This window comes from Balaenoptera ricei, chromosome 4 (assembly GCF_028023285.1).
Source record: "Balaenoptera ricei isolate mBalRic1 chromosome 4, mBalRic1.hap2, whole genome shotgun sequence".
NCBI classification, from domain to species: Eukaryota; Metazoa; Chordata; class Mammalia; order Artiodactyla; family Balaenopteridae; genus Balaenoptera; species Balaenoptera ricei.
Window position 1 is genome coordinate 81,583,950 of NC_082642.1, and position 24,047 is coordinate 81,607,996.

Below are 24,047 nucleotides of genomic sequence, written 5' to 3' on the forward strand. Positions count from 1 at the left end.
AGCAGAGCTGGAAGGTACCTTAGGGATTATCTAGTTCAATCAACTTGTTTTAAATACAGGGAAATTGAGGCTTGGAAGGAAAATGAGGCTTGTTCAACGTCATAAAGTGATTTACGGGCCAAGCTGGACATAGAACATGGGTCTCTTGGTGGTTACTGCAATTCTTTGTCTATATACAATGCCAAGTTGCCAAGCTGACCCTGCTCTTACCCAACATCCTGTCTGAAGTTTCTGTCTGAAATGAGTCTAGGCCATTACAAGCACACAGAGGGCTGTGGGAGAGGGGTCTGAGCAGTCTTTGCCCTGGAAGTGGAGCAAGGATCAAATCGGCTCTTTCTTCCAAACCAAAACCAACTCTTTAACTTACAGGTCAGAGAGGCTGGAAGAGAGTGCCCCTCAGCCTCAGCTTATGCAGAGCCCCAGCATCATGGAGTATGAAGGCCCTTCTCCTGGGGGCAGGTGGATCTCCTGCTTCAGTCTCTGCAGAATGAAACCAGATGATGGGTGAGACCAGAGCGAGGCACTTGACCCAGGAGAAGCAACACTCGGTCAAGGTGCAGACAGACTCCATCCAGCATGGCTCAGAGACGTACTTCCTGAGTGACTTTGAGTCACTTCACATCCCATCAAAAATGGGGAAGGAGGTATGCAGAAGGAAAAAGAATTATGCTTTAAACCTAGTATTACCTTTGAGCCTTACAACTGCTCTTGGGGCCAGATACAGAGAGCATTTTCCTCACCTATTTCCTTTGTAATACAGTAGAAAAGCTATTTTTAAAAAAGGAATTGAAGTGGACCAGCCCTGAATATCAGACATCGTTATTAGTAAATCTGATAGGTTTCATACCTTAAAGGTGCATATAACCTTGGTCTTCCATTTCTTCCTCAAGAGGAAGCCACGTGGCTTCACAAACCCTCCAGCCAGGGGAACACTTTTTGATAATCCTGCTTCGGATGTGACTTGCCCAGAGTCACGAGAAAGGCAGCAGCAGAAGCAAAAATTAGATAGATTGCCTGACTCCTAGTTCCTATTCCCTGTTGTTGGAAGAACATAAAGAAAGTAAGAAAGGAAGCGGGTCTCCAGAGGGATAGAATGGCTATTCCTAAGTCTTTTTAAAAATAAGCTTCAGATAATCACAAGTTCGAGGTCAGAGGATAACTTAAGGCCATCAGAAGTTGGCCAGATATGACTCAGGTTCTCTAGAGAATTCTGGCCTTTTGGCAGCCAGATACAGTACTGAACGCCAAGCCAGCCTGTGTTTGGGCGCAGGTCCAGTCTCCAGCCCCCTGAGCTCCTTGTGCATCTCAGAGCCCGGCAGCAAGCAGCGTCCATTCCTGAACATACGCTTTTAATCAGAGATACTGGGACCTGGAGGGGACCTCAGGCATGATTTAATTCCTCTCACTTTGCAGATGTAGAAATTGAAAGCCAGATTGGGGGACGGGATGTAGAATGCTTGCACAAGGTCACTTGGCAATTTAGGAAACCACACGGTAGGGTGGAAAGGGGTGACTTTGGGGCGGTAACCTGGTTCAAAATCCCAGCTCTGCCAGTTATCAGCCAGGAGACCCCAGGTAAGTCACTTAACCTCTCTGAACATCAATGTCCTAACCTGTAAAACTGGGGGGCCGGGGGCATCATTGCATTGCCTAAATGACAAGATTTTTGATTTTTTTTTTTTTTTTAAAGTTATTTATTTATGTATTATTTATTTATCTATTCATGGCTGTGTTGGGTCTTCGTTTCTGTGCGAGGGCTTTCTCTAGTTGCGGCAAGCGGGGGCCACTCTTCATCGCGGTGCGCGGGCCTCTCACTATCGCGGCCTCTCTTGTTGCGGAGCACAGGCTCCAGACGCGCAGGCTCAGCAATTGTGGCTCACGGGCCCAGCCGCTCCGCGGCATGTGGGATCTTCCCAGACCAGGGCTCGAACCCGCGTCCCCTGCATTGGCAGGCAGACTCTCAACCACTGCGCCACCAGGGAAGTCCCAAGATTTTTGATATTAAATGAGATGAAAAAATGAGATGAAAAAATCAGTAATTTGTAAATAGGAAGTTATTATTCATACTTTAAAGTTAGGATTGAATTATAAGAAAAACACACAGCCTAATAACAAAAGTGCACTTTTCCGAGTGCCATCCACATGTCAAGTTCTTCACATACACCATTTCTTTTAATGCCTGCTGAGACCCAAGGAGGACTCTCACCAGTAACCATACGCTTGGAGCAGGGTTTAAACCAGGTCATATACACAGCAGGATTTCAACACAGCCTCTTACACAGTCCAGAAACCTGGACCTGGGCTTCCATTCCCGGGCCACACTTGACTCCCTCTTCTCTCACCTCCTTTCTAGTGAAGGGGAAGCTCTTGGCTGTTGAGGGCAGGACACTCTCCTCATGTCTGTTTGTCCCAGGAGGTATCACAGTGCTCTCTCTGCACAAGGTGAAATAGCAGTTGAAAATAAATAAGTAAATTAATTAATTTAATTTAAACTAGTTTAATTAAATAAATAGTGACCTGATAGATAAATTAATATTTCTTTTTCAAAAATAATTTTTTTGAGGAATAATTGGGTGGGAAGGCGTCTTTGATTTCTATCCAGAATCCATCAACTTTCAGCTAAGCCAGAGGGAAGATAGGGATGTTCCAAGATAATTAAGCCATGTAGAAAACCTGAGCTTGCCAAGGGTTTCAAACAAGAAGTTGAGTCTGCATAAACATAAAGAGCAGACTTGTGGCTGCCAAGGGGGAGGAGGCTGGGGGAGGGATGGACTGGGAGTTTGGAGTTGGTAGATGCAAACTATGACATTTAGAATGGATAAACAACAAGGTCCTACTATACAATACAGGGAACTATATTCAACACCCAGTGATAAACCATAATGGTAAAGGATATAAAAAAAAGAATGTCTAGATGTGTATAACTGAGTCACTTGGCTGTACAGCAGAGATGGGCACAACATTGTAAATCAACTATACTTCAATTAAAAAAAAAAGAAAAAAAAAAAAGAAGTTGAGTCTGTAAGTTATGATCTGGCCATTTGTAAAGAGCTCTTCCTGTTTGCTTCCATAAACATCTTCTCTGTTAGCCTCTCAACAAACTGACTGATGTGCCCAGATATAATTTCAGGACCTTCCCTAATAATGCCCCCATCCCATTTCTAGTTCAACACACTCCTTTGTTACATGATAGGACATTGCTGGTATTTCTTCAGTCTCTCTTCATGAAAGGACTTATCTGTCAATCAGACTGTGCTTTACAGTCAACACCCTTGGTGCAGAAGTAACTGCTCTTTCTCCCAGGATTCAAGACCCTTAATCTTCATTCCAACAATGTTGCAGGCTTTCCTTCCTTGGCAGACTGCATTTTTTTGAAGATGACTGCAACAATCTCTCCCATACCACGTGCTCTTCTAGAAACTTGCCCCTCCTCCCATCAGAAGGTGGGGTCTAATTCTTCTTTTGAATCTGAGAGGGGTTATGACTGGGTGGTAATCATTTCAATACAGTGTAAGAGACGATGTATGGTTTCTGAAGCTACGTCGCTCAAGGCAATGATGCTGTTTCCTCCTTGTTCACATGGAGCCCTGAGTTGCCAAAGAAGCAGTCCAACTGCCCTGAATCTGCCACGCTGTGTGGTCCCCACACAGAGGGACCACATGGAGGGGTCCTGAGAGATGCCTGGCCTGCCCCCAGCTGCTCCAGTACCCCCTCCCCAACTCTTCCAGCTCTAGCCCCTGTCTGAAACAACACAAGAGCCCCTGAGCCAGAACTACACAGCCCAGCTGCTCCTAAACTACTTACCCACAGTTTAAATCACTAAATACAGCCATAGCGACTGGCACATACCCCTTTCTCCATCCTGCGCTGCATCTGATTACTGTCAGCGCATCTCCAGTACCCAGGAAAACACTCAGCCATGTCCCTTTCTTCTGCTATTCGTTAGTAGCAACACCCTGGTTCCTTCACCTACCACATGAATGCTCTTAGGAAGATCACATCTCAGACCTGGTTTCCCTGAACAGGAATAGGGGAATAAGAGTTGTTTCCCAATAGCACCATCTGAGAAGGCTCTACAGATAATGCTTTTTATTATATTGTACAACACTCACTCCACATTCTTCTGAGAAAGCTCACATACACCATCTCGTTTTAATCTTTACAACAACTTTACGAGGCAGCTGGGAAGATGTCATTATCGCTCTTGTCAGTGGAGGAAAATGATATCCAAAGAGCTTGAATGACTTAGGTAGGTCCAAGGAGCACTTGGTCCAGTCAGAACCAGAGTCCAGATCTTCTGCTTTCTGGAACCTGGCCCTGGTCTGCACCATCCCATGGAATACCAGGGTTTCTAAGCTGCTTTAGTTTCCTCTCCACTTATATCCTATCTCTCTTCCCTAAGAGTCTGCTCCATTTTTTCTGCTGCCTCTAACCAACCCTCTCTCCATCTTTAGCTCTACCAACTTGGTACAGACTCAGCTGATCACTGCCTTATAGTTTCCCCTTGGATCATCACTCTCAAAGAAACATGAGAAGGGGTGCTGGATTGTTTTGAATTCTCCATGAATGAACAAGAGTTTATATTTTAGACAGCCAAAGCCAGAACCCATTTAGAGCTTCCCTCACTAACCTCATATATTTGGGATTTCAACCAACCCAATCAAATTAATCTCCTAGAAGTGAGAAATCCCCACCTGGGAGGTTACCTAGCCCACTCCTGGCTGACCCACAATGGCAAAGTGAGATAATAGCCAACCTGGGTCTTGACCTCCAGTATTGTGGCTTCAAAGCCAAGATGTGTTTTACCCCTTGCATTGGGCACAGAGAAAAAAATTGCAAAACTTCTGCTCAGCGTTTCCACTGAGTGCTGGTCATCACAAAGCAGAACCTGGCAAACAGTCAAGGAAGGTACTTCAGCCTCTTATGGGAAAGCCATGGGCCTCAACACACTCAGAACCCTAGGTAATACACCTTCAAGTACCGAATTTGGAGTCCAAGGAAGATGGTTCTGGAGTGTTATTTAGTTCTCTTGGGTTTGCAAGGACTTAGAGAGCTTTGAGGAAATTTCGAAGGGGAGAGTCAAAACCTATTTAGTGAACCTAAATTTTAGAAGTCGTAAGGGCACTAAGTAAATATATGATTTCAGGGTAATCAGTCCTCTCCTGTTCCTTCTTTTGTAAAGGGATGAACTAGAAGTGGTCTGAAAAGCCAGCTCTACCGTGTTCTACTGTGATGTTCTGGAAAGTTACGTAATCTTTCTGAGCCCCAGCTTCTACATCTGTAAACTGAGAATAATAGCTACATAAAGAGATTGCAGTGAGAATTAAATTAGATACTATGCGTGGAAAAGCATAGTCTTGCATCTTGAACTAAGTGGTTGGTAAATGTTTTTTCCCTTCCACCAACTCCTTCCCCTTGCATTCTAATATTCTCTGCTCTCTGACCAAATTTACCAGACGACTGCTTGCTTTTTTCTGATCCTAAACAAGTCAGAGAAGGTTAGTGAGGTCATGGTGCATAAACCATTCTGAGGGTCGAGGGTGAGTTTTAGGTAAATTGTGGTTTTAATGTTTAAGAAAGAGCCCATTACTAGCAGGGGTTTCCATTTTTTGGTGGCAAGATGCACAAGCACAGGTCTGCAGTACCACACAGCTTCTCGGCTCTCAGCAGTCTTGTGGCTGAAAGATGTTTTAAAAGCTCCTGTTTTCAGAAGACCCTGTTACTGATTAACAAAGTGTCATTTCTATTTTTAGTTCTACAAAGAGAAAGGCAAGTGAAATTTGCCCCATCTCACCATCTCCAAATGGGCAATATTACTGAGCAATATTTAATGTCCTCACAACATCTGTTTGGTTTTTTTTTTTAATAGTTTTAGGTCCATATTGAAAGTGCAAGTCCATGGGTAAACCAGATGTCCAAAATCGAATGCCCAACTGGATATTCCCCTTCCAAAAACTCTTCCCCTCCTCTTTAGAATCAGAGCATTTGTCACTTGCCATGACATATATATTGAGTGAAGAAGAGATTAAGCTGGAAAATTCTATGTTTCTAAAATACTGGTGATTATAGTGATAGGAGTGCACACTTGCAGAGCATTTTATAGATGGCAAAGCGCTTTCATTGCTAGCGTTTCTGTTAAGTTTCCCAAATACCCTGTGAGGTAGCGGTGGAAGGAAATTTTATCCCCAAATGATAGATGAGAAAATAGACAGTTTGAGGGTTTAAGTGACTTACCCACAATCAGGTGTTTCCTGAGACACGGTGCCCCAGGAAGATCTCTGGCCAATTTGAGGTACAGAGCCGAGGAGTTCATCAGTTTCCAATCCCAGTAATACGTGAGCTACATGCTGGTCCACCCAAACTGGGAAGCGGGTAGAGGGACGCTTGGGCACTGCCCACTAGCCTACTCAGACGCTAGGTACAGGTTGGAAGGAAGAAAACAGGAGCCCCAGTGCTCAGGGACTGGGGAGCTCAGGGTAAAGGTGGTGTATGAGTTTCCTATTGCTGCTGTAACAAATTACCCCATAGATGGCTTAAAACAACACAAAGTTATTCCCTTACAGTTCTGTAAGCCAAAAGTCCAAAATTGGTTTTTCTGGCTTTAAAGTCAAAGGTGTTAGCAGAGAGGATTCCTTCTGGAGGGTCTATACAGAATGTGTTTCCTTGCCTTTTTCAGCTTCTAGAGGCTACTTGTACTCTTTGATTTCATCTTCCTCCATCTTCAAGGACCATCTCCCCAATTTCTGCTCCCATTGTCACACAGCCGTCTCTCTGACTCTGACTCTCCCACATCCCTCTTACAAAGACCTCTGTGATCACATTGGACCCATCTGGATAATCCAGGAAAATCTTCCCATCTCAAAATCCTTAACATAATCACATTTACAAAGTCCGTTTACCATGGAAGGTAACACAGTCACAGGTTCCTGGGATTAGAACATGGGCACCTTTGGGGTCATTACTCAACCTACTACAGGTGACAAGGTGGCAGGTGGATGGTGGCAGCCGTTTTTTTGCTGGTAAATGCATCACTCGCATGGCTGTGTTTGTCTGTCTGAAAGCCACACTCTTCGCTGCCACCTGACATGTAGAGGCCAGAATAGAACCTATGTCTTCTGAATCCAAGTAAAATGCTCTTTCAGGCACATCATACTGACCATCTCAAAGCTATATTTACGTTCATTTTTTTGCAAATAGCGCACCCTGGTATAGATGGTAATTAATATTTGCATAATGCTTTAGAGGCTATAATGTCCTTTTCTATTTACATGAAGTCATTTAAATCCCTACAATAGCCCTTTGAGACCGTTATTATTAACACGTTTTACATATGAAGAAGCTAAGGGCTAGGAGGTGTGAAGTGATTTGTCCAAGGTCACCCAGCTGGTAAGGGCCAGACCGCAATGCAAATCTGAAAAGTTCCAACATGTGCAGCTCTAAATAATGAATCCACATTTAAGTTCACTTTGCTGGAGGTGGTAGTTTATCTTTTGGGGATACTATGAAAGCAGCTGGGATCTCCAGTATGTTTTTGAGAGAAAATTAGTCAATAAATGTGAAAGTGATTTGTAGCAGTATGACTCACGACTACAGAAAGTTATTGATGGCATTATTCTCATCATCATTTTTATCATCATCATCATCATCATCAAGTGCCCTGCAGACCAAGAGAACTCAAACAGGTCAACATCTCTAATTGCTGTGTTTAAAACATTGTCCCCAACTGTCTCGTAGTCCCTGGGGATGGTGGCTCAGGGTTCTGTGGTTTCTTGGCCACTGTGCAGGTGTGGTTGGTGGGAGCAGAGCTCTGAATGGAGAAGCCAAGGTCCTGTGCCCTTGCAGATAAACAGGGTGACCCCTCGCACGATGAAGCAGGCGTTCCCCGAAAAATCCACTTTGTGTGAAAGGACCCTAAGACCCTTTCAGGAGCATGGTGATATTTTATAGCTTTCACTGTTTTGTTTTGGTTTTTTTCATCTTTCTCTTTTTTTCAATGAGACCATTTGCTCTGCATTTCAAATGTGTCTAATTTGGTGGGGAGGAGGGGGGCTGGGAGGTTCAATGGGGGGTCCATGGGAGTGAGATGCAGAGCGCCACTGCCGAGGTCTGGCAGCCATCTGGCAGGTGGAACTCCGTTCACCCCCCCGCCACCCCCGCTTCCTCCCCTCACCTTTTTTAAAGAGAAGAAGCGAGCTTCTGAAATGTGCAACTTCAAAACCAGACCAGAAGTCTACTGAGAAGGAATAACCAAGACATCCTCCAACTGCGGCTGAGCAGTCAGCCGGCCCCCACCTCATTTGAGTGAGACCGCCAAGAGCCCTCACGTGTCGCTTGGGCCACAGGACCACAATTAGGAAACACTCCCTGCCCCTCACAACGGCCACCCTCGCTAGGCAGTGGGGACGGAAGAGAGGCAGGTGCATTCAAATCATCCTGGTCTGACCAAGGGAAATGAAGCACTAAAACAGCTTCACCCCACAATGAGTCAGGATGGGGGGAGGGAGCATGAGGCCAGAGCCCTCTGACCCTTCTTGGGAACGGGCCCTGCTTCTGGTCACTCAGCCCTGTGAACCCCGTGTCTGGCCTGAGTCTCAGTTCTCGTGCCCCGTTGCTGTGGGACAGGAGTCACTACACTGCCAGGGGCCTCTCTTAACAGTTGGTCCCACCTGTATGCATAGTTACTTATCAGACAATGTGTCCCTGTCCTCAACAACTGTCACCTCTGCCTGCTCCAACTCTACCCACACCTCAAGCCTGTATCCCACCTCTTCTAAGAAGCCTTCCCTCATGCCTCTGATAAATCTAGGAATCTCCTCTTCCTCGGAACCATCTTTATCCCTTCTCTCAGATACTTATGGATGACATTTTTTTAATGAAAATAATTTCTCACCAATTAAGTCAGGCGCCCTGCTAAGCACTTTCACACTTGCTGTTTAATTTGCTGTATAGCACCCTGTAATATTAGACAGAAACTCCTTGAAGACAGAGATTGTGTCTGATTCATCACTCCATGCCCTGCCAGCCACGATGCTCTCAATAAATAGTTATTAGGTTAATAATTTTAGAAAATTATTTGAAAACATTGTAAATTAGTAGAGACTTTGCCGTCAGCGTGGAATGACCTCTTGGTCCACATCCTACTCAAGGAAGCCAGGGTGACTTCAGTGAGAACCTGCCCTATGGGAATCCCTGACTGCTTAAGGGACTGTTAAGAGGGAACATAGAATACACTCATGGTCTACCTTGGGGCTTCATCTATTCCAGCCCTGAAGATCTCCCTGCGGACACTCACTTGGTTCTAGAGTATTAAGTACCATCGATATCCTGAGGTCTCCTGAATCTCTATCTCCATCTCCTCCATCTCTCCCAACCACAGCATTTGTCTTCCAAATGCACCCCTCACCTCCAGTGGAGTGTTTGTGTAAAAGCTTAAAACAGCAGGCTCAGTAGAGAATTCCCTTTCCCCCACCTCTCACCCAAGCTTTACTAAACCTGCTCCACATCCTTTGTGTTCGGTCTCGGTTATGAGTATTGCATTCACTCTTCCTCTAGAGCTAGAAATCATGGGGTCATCTTCAGACACGTCCTTCCCTCTCCCTCCACAAGCCAGTCATCACACCATGGGAGCTTGACTCCGGAAACTAATAGCTCTCATCCATCCTGCCTCTCCATCCACAATGCCCTGGGCTCAGGCCCTCATTAGTTTTCAGCCGGAACACTGTAACTTCTGCTCCCTGTCTGCCACGTCTCCTTGCGTTATCTTCTCAAAAAGCAAATCTAACCAAGACATGTTCTTGCTTAGGAATCCCTGTTGATGACCTGCTGCCTACAGAATTGAGACAAAATTCCTTGATGGGAGCACATAACACCCTTCACAACCTGATCCCAGGCTTTATCGCCTGCCTCCTCACCTCACGTAGTTGCCCTGAACTTCTTACCCCAACATACCGATGTCTTTCACAATTTGGGGCTTTTGCACGTGCTGTTCCCTTTTTCTGGAATGTATCTCTTCCCTTCTCTGATTGGAAAACTCAGTCATATGTCATGACCCAAGTCCCATTTCACCATCTCTGTGAGGTCACCCCTCATTCCTTCCAGGCAGAACTTTTACTCTGTCCTGATTTCCCACAGCACTTGTTTATATCTCCATAATAACACTTACCACACTGTACTGTAATTTTCCTGTTCAAGTGTCAGTCACTCCATTATTTAAGATCCAGGAGGTTAAGAACCTGCACTTATTAATTTTTGATATCTCCAGGGTCTAGCCCAAGATCTGCTCACAGTGGACTCTCAGAAAAATATGAACCAAATAAATCACTGAATATACTCAAAGTTTCCCTACGCGAAAGAAAGTATTTCCAAGGTGAACCTGGCTCTGGATGCCCGTCCCAGCTCTGTTGTTAATGGTTAAAAGGAAGGCGGACTTTCCAGTCAGTTGTACTGGTGTTCAAATCTCTCCTCTACAACTTACTAGCTGTGTGATCTCAGGCAAAGAGCTCCCAACTCTATGCCTTAGTTTTCTCATCTCCAAATGGGGCTAATAACTACCTCAGAGCATTGTCATGGATTGTATAAGAAGTTGAATATGTCAAGTGTGTAGCACAGGGTCTGGTACCCAACAAGTAGCCATGATTATGACCATGTATTAACTGTATGACCCTGGGCCAGCCCCTTCCTCTCCCTGGGCCTCCCTGGAAACTTCCTATATAAAATGAAGGTACAGACTGTTGTCGCTGAGGTTCCCTCAAGCTCCATCATTGCAAGACTTTACTGCCATCCAAACTTGTGGCATCACTTCATTCAGCCCTGAAACTTAGCCTGCCTCGTAAGATGAATTCTAATTGTTTCTTGAGTATAAACTTTGCTCACTGTAACCAAAGTCAAATTCATCAACCATACTGGAGTTCTTAAGGGCACAAACTAGTGCCTTTGCTCTGCTGCAGAATCTGGCTCAGGATTGGGCGCAGAGAGTGTACTGCAATCTACTTGGTGGAAGCAGTAGCAAGAAGGAAGCCTGTCTCTGTGGGGTCAGCACTGATAACAGGGACAGGACAGTGCAGAGTCCCAATCACATAATGTGCTTCTCACTTACATGACTTTATGAACTTATTTTGCAGTCCTATGTTTATCCCCCAGCTCATTCTTATTAATGTCTTATGAACATCTTAATTTGAACCGTGGCCACTGCATTTCACACAAAGAACACACATGAGTCTATTTAAATTCCTTTGGATTCTCCCAGACAGGAGGTGTCTCTCTCCCACATTTGCACATTTAAAATTAATTTTCGACATCTTAATATGATTATTTTTGTTCTTGTAAAGTAATGGAGTAAAAAAGAAAAATAGCTCTTTGAGTTTCTTTCCCCAACATTAAAAACAGGGAAAATAGCCAATTCTTTGGAAGCCAGTTGTTTGGAGTAAGATTTGAGGTCTCGCTGAGTGAAATAATTAGGCACTTCTAAAGAATAAAGAAGCAAAGCACTGTGGGAAACAGCACACTCGGGCCATTCAGCAGAGCTCGGGCAGCTTTCCCGCTTCAGGGTAATAAATATCTCCAGAGAGTCACCCAGGGTAGGGGAAGGAACATGAGCGTTGGGACCAGTCAAACCTGGATTTAACCTCATCCATTCCACTTGCCAGTTATAAGATTCAGGCAATTCCTTAAATTCTATGAGACTCAGTTTCCCCATGTAAAATGAAGATAATAGTACACACTTCATGGTGATGTTGAGAGAATTAAAACAAAATAATGTATATAAACACATAATTGATAACAATAAATATAAGTTCTCTTTTCTCTTCTGAGAGCATGGTACAAGTGGAATAAAGCTACGTATCTTTTTATCCTACCTTGTTCCACAAAGAACTTAAGACAATTTGTACTGATGCTTCTAATATACAAAAGTGAAATTAATGCAAAAAAAAAAAAAGAAAGAAAATGAGACAAAGCAAAGTAATGGTGCTAGAGTACCAAGCTGGACTCAAGAAATCAGGTTGATTTGCAAAATGCATACAGAATCCTGTGGTCATGTTGTAAGGATGTGACAAGCTTCAGTGGTTGTAAGGTAACCTGTCATTCCAGAAAAGACCAGCTCTTCCTGATTGAAAAACCAAAAAGATTGTTTATCTTATGGTAAATGAGCACCAGGAGACAAAACACTTAATTTCCCTCCTCTCCCCAGCAGTTATTTCACTGTGTGACCCTGTACAAATCACGTTACCTACCCTGGGCCCCCATCTCCTCATCTGTACACTTTGAATGTTGGATGAGAGGAACTCCAAAGGCCTTTCTAACCCCTACATTTTATAACTTGATTCTATTCTGCGGAATGTCTACAGCTTTCTCTTCCGTGCATTTGCAATTTATGTGACATTCTCCTTGGAATTCATCAGTCTGCTCTAGCAAAACGAGTTCTTCACTTGCACTTGTAGGTTTACTTCCTTTTAGCCCAGGCATGGGCCACATGACAGAACCTAAGGAACCAACATTCACAGCGTAATAACCACTTGTTACTTAAATAAACCTTACAATGGAACCATGAAAAGCAATTAATGCTAACTTGGGCATATCTGGATTTATTCAGAGTAGAAGTATTTTATTCTCAGCCTTCTCTTTTTCAGTATCAACTTCTAATTCTGTCCACGTTTCGTTATATATTCTATGTAATTTTTTTATCATTTCCTTTGTTCTCAATGGGATTGCCAAAGAATCTAAGTAACAGAGAGATAGGAAGCAGCTGATGAAGAAGCTACATATATACTCTGCTCATCGGAATCAGTTGCTCAAACATGACTCTGGTCTGAGTCTTTAGCCATAGATTTTTGTTCTGGTTCATAACAGGGAGTCAATTGAACTGGCTTTGATTTGGGTGGGTGGGTTGGATGGAGAGGAGAGATGTATGGACATTAGGAAAAGTTCCTCCTCTATAACATCTGTATCATCCACCACTTCCTTTGTGTCTCCTCTGAGCCTGCCCTCCTGCAAATCCCCCCCCCCCTTTTCTCAGCAGGAAAAAACTATGTCTCCCACCTGCCACCTTACCTCCTACTACTTCCTTCATGACCCCTATATTCCTTCAGATTCTGTGTGCTCTTGCCCATTGCTGTCCCTCAGAAAGGGTAAGTAACTCACCCAGGAACACACAGCCACTAAGAGACAGAGCTGATGTTCAAATTCTAGTTTGCATCACCTCAAAGCCAGCAACTTAATCCTCACTATTAAATTGAATCTCCAACAGAATGTTATACTAAACTCTTCTGTGAAGACTTTCTCAATTTCTCTATTGAAATGTCTTGTGTGTGTGTGTGTGTGTGTGTCTCAGTCCTTCAAATATACCAGTGGTCCCCACAGTGGTTTGCACATTAGAATCACCTGAGAATATTTTAAAACGTCCAAAGCCCAAGACATACACCCAAAAGAGTTAAATCAGAACTTCTCTGGGGCTGGGATACAGTCCTCAGTAGCTTTATAAGCTCCCCAGGAGAGCCAATGTGCAGACAAGTTTGTAGCACTGCTGTTAAGTGGGTACAGCTCAGCCTTGTATCATAATTACTGTACTATGATTATAAGCTGTGGGCTACTGGAGAGCAGAAATCTTATTTTATTTAAATATGTATCCCTCACAGCACCAAGATAAAAGTAGTAGCTCAGTGGATATTAGTAAATGATTGCATCTGTCTAATTTAGGTTCTAACAATTTAAACATGGACAAATGAACAAAAGTCCAAATGACAGGATTGGAAATGCCTGACGTTTTGGAGTGTTTCCTGAAGTGGAAAAGGCCAACAAACTGTGATTGCTTAGGGTGACAATAGAGGGCTCTGATAAGGTTTTTAGTCATTTTTTCCAATCACAAGAAAAAGTAAAATAAGAATGGTGAGTCTCTATTTTTTTTTAATAAATTTATCTATTATTTATTTTGGGCTGCATTGGGTCTTTGTTGCTGCGCACGGCTTTCTCTAGTTGTGTCAAGCGGGGGCTACTCTTCGTTGTGCAGCTCAGGCTCTAGGCGCATGGGCTTCAGTACTTGTGGCTCGTGGGCTCTAGGGCACAGGCTCAGTAGTTGTGGTGCACGGGCTTAGTTGCTCCGCGGCATGTGGGATCTTCCCGGACCAGGGCTCGAACCCGTGTTCCCTGCATTGGCAGGCAGATTCTTAACCACTGCGCCACCAGGGAAGCCCATGAGTCTCTACTTTTAATCTCTGCTAAGGAAGTGGGTCTAGGCTGCCACAGAAGTTGAGTGGATTAGACCTTAGGAACCAACTCTTGATAATCCCGAGTGAAAAATTCTAGAATGCTGACCAAAGAAGTCCACAGAATCGTCTTCTCAGGAGAGGTTTAAGAAAGGATGAGACCACATGTTGCTTTCAGTTGTTAACTGAAGAGGTTGGATAAAACTTCCACTATGATCTACAAAGAGAATTTTATTTTTTCAGGCTGGCAATGTGGTGAGTTCCTGATTCTTTCTGGGGATTACAAAACAATCCACTGTATGGGGTCCAGGCTATAAATTCAGGCTTGCAGATTGCTCAAAAGACAGTTTGAGAAAGCAAAAGGCAGACTGTCCAATCTGGCTGCTCTGTGTGCCAGGAGTTATTAATTATGTCTGTTCTAATAACAAGAGCTGGGAAGCAGCAAACTCAAAACATGCAGGGAAAACAAAACAAAATAAGATGGTGCTTTGCCTTAATGAGAGGAAGTAAAAGGCAGCAGTTACAGCACCAGGCTCAGTAAATGGGGTATAAACCCTGCCAGCAACAGATTTTAGCTGCCACTGGGCATGGTCACCATAGTAGCTACAGAGGCCATGGAATCCCAATGGACTCTCCCAACATCCGTCCAGTGACCAAGGAGGTCATCTTCTTTCCTGTGCTTTTCTGGAACGGATGAGGGAGCATGCGAGGAGTCGTTGAAGGGATTTGACAAGTTAGGATTTGCTGTTCTGTGGATCATAAATTATCCGAGTTGGAAGGGACATCTACAGATCAAATAAATAGTCCAACCCTACCCATTACGACACATGAAGGAACTGACTTCCAGAGAGGTTAAGTGACATAACTCAGGTCACACAACAATGACAGACCAGGATTAGAGTTTTCTCCATTCATCTCCTTGCTGGTTAATAGTAGTTTCCCTTTCTTCCTCCCTAAGAAACTGACTTTTCTTAGACTTGTACCAGCTCCCTGAATAGGCAGCAGCCTCAATAATGCATCTGCTTAGGTGTTTTAGCCTCCATTATCGATGTGGCCCAGGATCAGCTCTGTTTGGTGGGTGGTTATCCCCTACTCTTCCTAGAACTCTTCTCATGGCCGGAACCTCAGAAATTCAGGCTCTGGGATGCCTTTCTAAGAGTTTCAATGCTGCCTAAGAGTTCTCTAAGACCAGAACCTTGGACGCCTGGGCTCCACTCTGACCCACTGGACTCTGTGCGTATTGAGGCCAGGAACTAGGGCTTATTCACCTTCATACCTTGCTTGTCACTCAGAAGATGCTCCGTAAATTTAATAAATGAAAAGGCCCAACACTTAAAGGGAGAACTTTACAAACCGGAACTCAGAGGAGAGCAACCAGGACTGTGAAAATCTGAATAGGATAAGGGATCGATTTAAAATGAGATATCCAACTTGGAGAAGAAAATACGCACTGGGGAACTAATTTCCCATCTTCCAATAGTCAGTGGGCTATCTTGAGGAAGACGAGGAATGGGAGAAGCTATGGAGAATTACTTCAGATTAATAGAAGCAGCATTTGGCGGGGGAAAGCAGTCAGCATCCCATCTCTAGAGAGGACCATCTCCTGACAGAAAATTGAAGGGAGGAGAGAATCGGCAAGGGGTGGAGCTTGACCCATGATTTCTAAGTCTAAGGAAGCTTGGCCACCTTGGAATAGAGGGCACTTGGTGGCACTTTGATTGGAGGAAACATTGTAGGTAAGGGGTATGTATCTGCAGTGAGCTGAACTGGAGACCATGTTAGAAAAAAAATTGAGTTCGAGGGTAAGACAAGCATTCTTGGCTCTCCTAAGAGCTCTCTTTCTATAACAATAACAATACTGGTTACTGAGTGCTTCTATTTGCCAAGCACTGTATTATAACTTTAGCCTGACCGATGATAGCTCCGATACAGCAACAATCAGGAAGCCCCATTTCGCACAAGTTCAACTTAGAAAAAATTGATTTTAAAAAACATGCTGGCAAGGTTTCTGTGAAATTGGCACACTCCCGCATGGAACACAAATTGAATACAAATTGAAACAATCCTTTTGGAGAGCCATTTGGCAATACTTTTCAAGAGCCATAAAACACATCTAATAATCCCACTCTGAGGGATTTACCCTAAGGAAAATAACTCTAAGAAAGAAAAAAACCTATATGTTCAAAGCCCTTTAAAATATCAAAACCTGGAGAGAACCCAAATTCCCAGCAGTTTGGGAATGGTTAAATAATTTATGATATATTAACTCTGTGGAAAATTATGTAGCCGTTAAAGTGATACATGGAAGGACTGAGACAACATGAAATGCGCATAACAAATAACATTCAAGGATAAGAGTGGAACGCAAAATTGTACATGCTCTCTGATTACAACTCTGTGAAAACACTTACGGCTAGAAATTGAAAGGGACAACAGAGAAATATAAAAGAAGTATTTGTTTTATGAGATTTTGTAGATAATCGTTGTTTATATACTTAAAAAAAAATGAAAACAGAGAACTCTTGCCTTAGCTAAGGAAACTTGAGAACCATTGCATGTAAGTTAACAAGCACCGTATAGGTCCTGGGCTAGCACTCTCATTTTACAGTTAAAGAAATTGAAGTGCTGAGAAAAGTATCTCGTCTACCCCACAAGGTTAGTGGCTGAGCCGGGTCTAGAACAGAAGCCCAAGGAGAGGGTCCTTGGATGGTTATGTTCTAGAGACTGATAATTTGTGGAAACACTTGGAGTGAAGAGAGCAAGAGGAAAGATAGGGTTGCCTGTCATAAAAATTCTCAGATGTGGGTAGTAACATCAGTCAGTTAAGAGCATAACCTTATTCTCTGTCTGCTGAAGACCATCTACCATTCACTCATTAAGTACATAATGAGTCTGCAAAGGGAGGATCTGTTTTTCTGCCTTTAAGGCCATCTCCTCTCCGTCCTCATTACCATTTCCTGAGGTCAAGGTCTTGTCAATCATTCTGTAAACACTTTGTGGGCACCCGTTAAGTCCCAGGCGCTGTACTAAGCCTAGAGACACAGTAGTGAGTAAGACACACATAGCTCTGATCTGATGGTGCTCTCGTTGTAGGATTGGAGACAGACCATTCACATGCAAACAAATAAACAAGATGATTTAATACAGTAGTAAGTACTATGGAGAAAAAAAAACAAACAACAGGAATTTGTGATGAAGAGTACAGTTAGAGGACAAGTACGGAGGGTAGTAAGCAAGGAGGTGATGTGATCTGATTTATATGTTTGAAAGCTCACTGTCTGCTTTTATTATTCTAGGACAATTACAACCAGCCCTTAGCAAAGGCTGGCCAAAGAGGTCTTAATAAAATGTAAATTTTATTTGAAAGTTTTGAAACTTTCAGAAACTCATTGTCACCCCCAAGATCAAGCTCAGACAGTAGGCACAGCTACTGAGATCTCCACCCAAGGCTCTGCATCACCTTCGCTGCAGCCCCAGGACATGCCGCACCTCCCACCCCACACAGCCTCTTCCGGAGCCCCTGAGAATGCTCACTGCCCTACTAGCATGCTGCCCACTCTTCTGAGGCTGGGCATTGGCACAGGCTGCCCTCACTCTGTGATACCCTCCTCCCTCCTTTATAAAACCCTTTCCCTTCCTTTAAGGTTGTGTTTCCCTTCCTTTAAGGTTATGCCTCCCCTTCTTAAAAGTCTTCTCCCACTCTTCCATGCAGAGCAAATTAGTCACTGTCTTCTATGTGCTCGTGACACATTTTGTTCACACTTGCATTATAGCATATCACATAGGATTGTAATTATTTGTGTGTGTGTGTGTGTGTGTGTGTGTGTGCAAGGCAAGCAGAGAACTTGCCTTAGTTGTGCTTTCTATCCAGAGTCTAGCAGGGCTGGCCACCTACTGTTAGTGGCTACTTAGCAAATGGGTTGATTGATAGACCATTGGATGGAAGTTTGGGTAGGTGGATGAAGGAATTACTAAATGGATGAATACAGTCTATGCCCCTCATTTTAAAAGCAAGACAATTCTAATCCGGTCTGCCATCTGTGAAATGAAGAATCAGACTAGATGATTCTGAAGGTTACCTCCAGCTCTGATGTTCCAGGTCCTGAGAGTCCATAAATCACGCGTGGTTATTGCCATTGGAATCAGAAAGCCTTCTTGGCTTGACTGCTTGAGAGAACGCAAAGGGCTCCCAGGTTCATGATTAAGGATCAAAAAGCCCCTGGAGGCCAGCTGCACTGGGATAAATAAAGCCTGGGCATGGGCTGGGTGCCCTCCTGTCCCAGCTGGCAACACTCATAGCCTGACGTACCTGCTGAGGGAAGAAGCCTCAAGCAGAACAGGTTTCGAGCTGGCTCAGCAGTAGCACAGCTATACATGCCTGTAAATTTCCAGGGCCGAGTGAGGGCCTGGAGAGGCAAGCATGGGCCGCTATGTTACACAGCTCCAGTGGCTATTTTTGCTTACCCATCGTCTGCGGGTGCGGTTGTCGGGACAGACTTGTGTAGATTTAGGTCAGAGGTGAGGACAGAAATAATTCCTAGCTCAGCTTTTCATGGAGGAGAAGAGAGTGAGGACACAGCGTTCCCTCCTTACCGGGCTAGAGGAGAAGGTGAGCAGAGGTTCAGCTCAAGCCAGAGAGCCTGTGTGCGTGGCAGTCACATGCCCGGCTCTCTGTCAGGGGCTTTGCAGAAGGCAGAGAGAGATGAAATGGGTCCCTCCTGTCCTCAAGGAGTTGATACTTGAGCGAGGGAGGTCCGTGATGTACTTAAGAGACGTCAGTTCTTTGGGGAGCAGAGGAGAAAGGAAGTCCATGTGGGTGAAGGTTGGGGAAGGAAGGAAGGAATACTTCACAAAAAAGGAGGTGTATGCAACAGACAGAAATGGCATTGACCGTGTCGGTCAGGAAGGGTGCTCAAACAAGGGCATGGAGGGATCGGAGTCAGAGCAGTGGAGGAAGGTGGGCAGTGTGTTTGGCTACGGCAGAGGTTCATAAGAGAAGGAAAGGGAGGGAGAGGTTTCACCATGCTGGAAGAGGTGGGGCAGAAGGGGTCAGCCAGGTGTTAAGACACCTGCCTCGTTATTTATTCACACAATATTTATCCAGTGCCAATTTTTGCCAGGCCCTGTTCCTACGTTTGAGTGTCAATATCCAAGGTTTAGAATGCATCCTCTAAGCAATGGGACCCACTGGAGGATCCTGAATGGGGATGAGTTTGACAGGGTGGAGAACCTTGCTCTTCCCTATATGACCTCTGTAATCCCTTCCTAAGAGGTTATGTGATCAATTACTATTTGTAATCAACACAAGACTTTTACAGGAAATATCAGGATACACACACACACACAGTTCTGAGAATAAGTCTCCTGGAGTTAAAAAGATGTGATATAGAACACCAGATACCAAGAGAACCTTTCTGACAACAGTAACAGCAGGAGTTGGGGCCCTCAGACGCTAGGATGGGTCTCCTGTGAGATTTCCTCTGGAAGGCAGTAGAGATCTTAGCCCTCTGGTCGCTCATGTGCAAACAGCAGATTTCCAGGCCCAGGATCAAAGGCAGGAGAGAACTTGCAGAGACTGGTAAGAGGAAAAGAGACAAGTCAGAATTTGAAACCATGGAAAAGAAAACACTTCTAAACCCAAAGAGCAGCTCATTTTAAAGGGATTGAGGCCTGCCTTTCAAAAATGTAATCAGCATTAAAATCATTCATTTCCTTCTTCCTCTTCTTACACAGGGAGTGGCTTTACCGTAAATTAATTTGGAAGTTAAGTGAGTACAAACTTACTTTTGAAAGTATCCAAGAGGCAGAAATAGGAATGAATCAAGCTGCAAAACAGGCAGCGCAAAAAAAGATGCTAGGAATTTTAACTCGTCTGGTGGCTTTTTATAAGTTTACTCTTGCTGATGTGGAGAGTTGTATGGCTCTTGGCTATTTTTTTTTTTTTTTAACATCTTTATTGGAGTATAATTGCTTCACAATGTGTGTCTTGGCTATTTTTGAAAAGTTTTCATTTTGACTGGATGCTGGGGACGTCATTGGTCCTTTACCCTGTGAACTGTCTGAGAGCTACGGCCAGGCTTTTATGCAGAGAGGACTTTGAGAACCTTCCAACGGTATTGATAATGGTGGATTCCCAGAGTCCATTCAAAAAGGGGACATTTCTCCTCCATCTTGACTTCCTGCTGTGCAGAAACTCTGCCTAGCGGTAGGAGTCAGACCGCTAGGCAGAGCACTGCCCTTAGCCTAGGACATATGGGTTCTGCACCAAGTCCAACCCTTAAGAGCCACGAGACTGGCAGAGTCACACTCTCTTTCTGGGCCTTAGTTTTCTTTTATAAGAATCCAGGGAATTCGGCATGTTATTTTTGTGGCCCCTGCCAGAACTAATGAAATGAACTGTGAATTGAATTTGTTCAGACGCTTTAGCCAATTCAATGAATCAGATTCTTTTTTTTCCTGATGTCCATGAGGGGAAAAAAAATGGTAAAACAATAACTTACCATTTACCAGACACTAGGCTAATATGTTTACATTTATTATTTCACCAACCAACATACTGATATCCAGGACGAAATGATTCAACTAAACCACAACAACAATTCCGATGGCCTGGTGGGGAGTTAGTACAGAAGCAGCCCAATTTTCCACACGTTCTGCATTTGCACCCAGGATCCCAGAAAATGAGGTTATGATCTTAATGCTAACACTGAATGCGAATAGATGTTGAAGTATCTTATGAATTCTCAAAGAAAGGTTAAATCATACCAGCGTATGATTTCAGTGTTTAGCAAAGTGTGTTGTAATTTACTATTTGGAAGCCAAGCATCAGTAAATGATATAGATAGTAAACAGACAAACCAGAATTTTCCGTTGCCCAGAATACCCCATTCCCTAGCCATCTTAGGTAAATGGGAATTTACTGTGGCATCAAAATAATAGTAACCTCTACAAAAAATATACAAATCAATTTTCACTGCAAAGTAAAAGAGCTGTTACAGTGGAGGATTACTGGACTGAATGTCAATATTATGACACAGTATGAGTGTGTTTCATGTTTGGTAATTGCAATCATTGTTGCTTTTGCTGTGGTCATCCATTTACAATGCTTGGTGTCAGTTGATTTATCTCTTGTAAAAATAAAATACAGTGTGTGTGTGAAAAAAAAAAAAAAATAGTAGCCTCTAAAGACTAGATTCTGGGAGTCTCAGGCTTGCCAACTGTCCAGCAACGGGTCAACTGCAGACTCACTGCCCACTCCAGCTAGGCATTACCGGGACCCAATCAGTCTCCACTTCAGAAATCATGGGCGGTGTTTCCATGGAGCTCTGCCCGAAAAGAGGTGATCTAAATCTTGCATGAGAGATGTACATCAATAGGGAGCTTTGCCTAGAACACTGTGACCTAAAAAATAACATTAAGGAACTCAGAATGCAGAGTCAGTTTCAGAGACACCAAGTGACCTTGTGCAAGGCACCTTGTAGACTGCCTTGTTGACCGTACTCCCCTAATGAATGGTGACTGCCAGCGAGTACGTGCCCCAGCCAGGGACAAACATTCTGATATTCACTGCCCTGTTTTTTAAAGGCAGCCTACTTCTTCTATTAATCATCTTGCTGTTTATTCGTTCTGGGGAGGCAAGCACTGCTTCACAGAGGGAAATATCGCCTAGTGGTTAGATTGGAACAGTATCTTTGCTGCATCTCCTTTTGAAGATCCTGCCCTTTTTATTTTTTCAAATCCCTTAAATAAAGATATCCATGATACATTTCCTTGTGGCGTTTAGGGCCAGGAAGGATTTGGTCCCCCTTCACAATCCATACGTAGCCATTCTTCCTTTACTGAATGAAAAGGACTGCATAATACCGTGCATTTCCCTTTTTGTCTAAGCTGCTGGGAAGCTCAAAATCACACTATACGCTTCAGTAAAGTTATTCTAATTCTGAGTTTTCTTCCTCCTCACTGCCCTCTTCTTTCCTGGCCAGGTCTTAATCTTTTATCTGTGTTTTGGTGAGGCTGTTGTCTCTCTGTCTTATGAGTGACTTTGGATACTTTCCGGAAGTGCCATGCAAATAAATCAATAATGTGGGCTAATATGTTTCATGAGTGCTTTCCAGATGAGAAAGTTTGGAAGATGAATGCTTATTCTATGATGAAGTCTGAAATTTCACCTCTAACACAAATTAATCATTTATATTTAAAAGCTTATATGTGATAACAACTATGGACCTTTGCATAGTCCTTACCACTTAATAAGGCAAATGCCTTCATATATGTGCCGTCATTTGTAATTAGTGTTCTCCCTTTATAGATGAGAAAAGTGAGCTTTAGAGGGATTAAGTGGCTTGCCAGAAGTCACAGAGTTAGTAAACTCAGATCTCCTGACCCAGAGCCATGTCTTTTGTTGGTCCGCACTCCCCATATCACCTTGTCTCTCACTGGCTTCCATTTTGTTTGTTTTTTAAAATAAATTTATTTATTTATTTATTTATTTATTTATTTATGTTTGGCTGTGTTGGGTCTTCGTTTCTGTGTGAGGGCTTTCTCCAGTTGCGGCGAGCGGGGGCCACTCTTCATCGCCGCGCGCGGGCCTCTCACTATCGCGGCCTCTCTTGTTGCGGAGCACAGGCTCCAGACGCGCAGGCTCAGTAGTTGTGGCTCACGGGCCCAGTGGCTCCGTGGCATGTGACATCCTCCCAGACCAGGGCTCGAACCCGTGTCCCCTGCATTGGCAGGCAGACTCTCAACCACTGCGCCACCAGGAAAGCCCTCACTGGCTTCCATTTAAACCAGCATTCGTCTCATTATCCTCAAACAAGTTGCTTGGGGTTTTTTAATGTGTCGATCAGATTGAAACAAAAGGTCATCTTAGTGGTTGTTTCTCTTGCTGAGATGGTCTGCAGGCACTCTGGAAACCACTGATTTAAGGTCTAAAGTGTCGAGCTTGAAATGGTCCTTCTAGAAAATCTGAGATCCCCTCTGTCCTCCTGGGGTTCCATGCTTCAGTTTAACTGACACATCATGTGCAACTCTGTTTGAGGTGTAAAGGGAAAATGAGGGAAATATGATCTCTAACATGCCTTTCTCTTCTAAAGAAGTTATTTAAGATACCTCTCCTAGGCCTCCCCTGTCCCTGAGTGGAGCACAGAATACCAAATCCACAGATTGTTGGGACAGTTGTGGAGAATGACTCATTGCTTCTGAGGGCTGGACGGTGTGGAAAAACATATGATATCCTTTACACTCAGAACCTCAGGGTCAAGTTGGTCCCCCAAGTGGGTCAGCCAGCCAACCTGCTTTAACGTGACTTTGAAAATGAGGTAAGTGCTGCATTTGAATTTTTCTTTCCTCCCACTTCAGGCCACCCACCCACCACCAACTGTAAGTTGAAAAGCTGTGGGGATAGTTTGTCCAGAAGGTCCACTGCCTGTAGAACCTTCTGGGAGGCCAAGCACCTTGAAAGAGGTGTGCATCCGACACCCTTCTTTGTGATCTCCTTCTCCAGGCTTGGCCGGATCCAATTCTGGTTTCCCATTAGGCCTCAGGTCCTGCCCACAGTCTGGGGGCTGGAGAGACTAATCTCAAAGGGCTAGAAATGAGTCAGTTTCCACACTCAACTTCAGGCGTGTGGCTTCCTGAAGCCCAGACGAGGAAGCTCTGAATTTCAAAGAGCAATTTTTTTTTTTTCTTTGCATACCATATCCGGAACTGAAACCACCAATTCATTTCACTTAAGATCTCACACTACACTCAGATCATCAATAACATTCCAGAGATAAGATACCCAGGCTTCGTTAGCCGAGTCATTCCGTCTCTGTCACTCTCTTTTCTCTTGGTGCTAATGTGGTTGGT

At 44.0% G+C, this 24,047-nt stretch overlaps 1 long non-coding RNA gene across 2 annotated transcripts; it reads right to left on the reverse strand.

Moving 5' to 3' along the window:
• Nucleotides 1-418: 418 nt before the first annotated feature.
• Nucleotides 419-18,465, reverse strand: LOC132365362 (uncharacterized). Of its 2 annotated transcripts, none has more exons than XR_009503080.1 (3): nt 18,278-18,465; nt 2,343-2,433; nt 419-480 (listed from the first exon to the last, which is right to left on the reverse strand). It is a non-coding gene; the product is annotated as an uncharacterized LOC132365362 (long non-coding RNA). The 2 variants fall into 2 exon arrangements; XR_009503081.1 differs by lacking the exon at nt 419-480 and adding an exon at nt 1,720-1,967.
• Between the last annotated feature and the right edge of the window lie 5,582 nt (nt 18,466-24,047).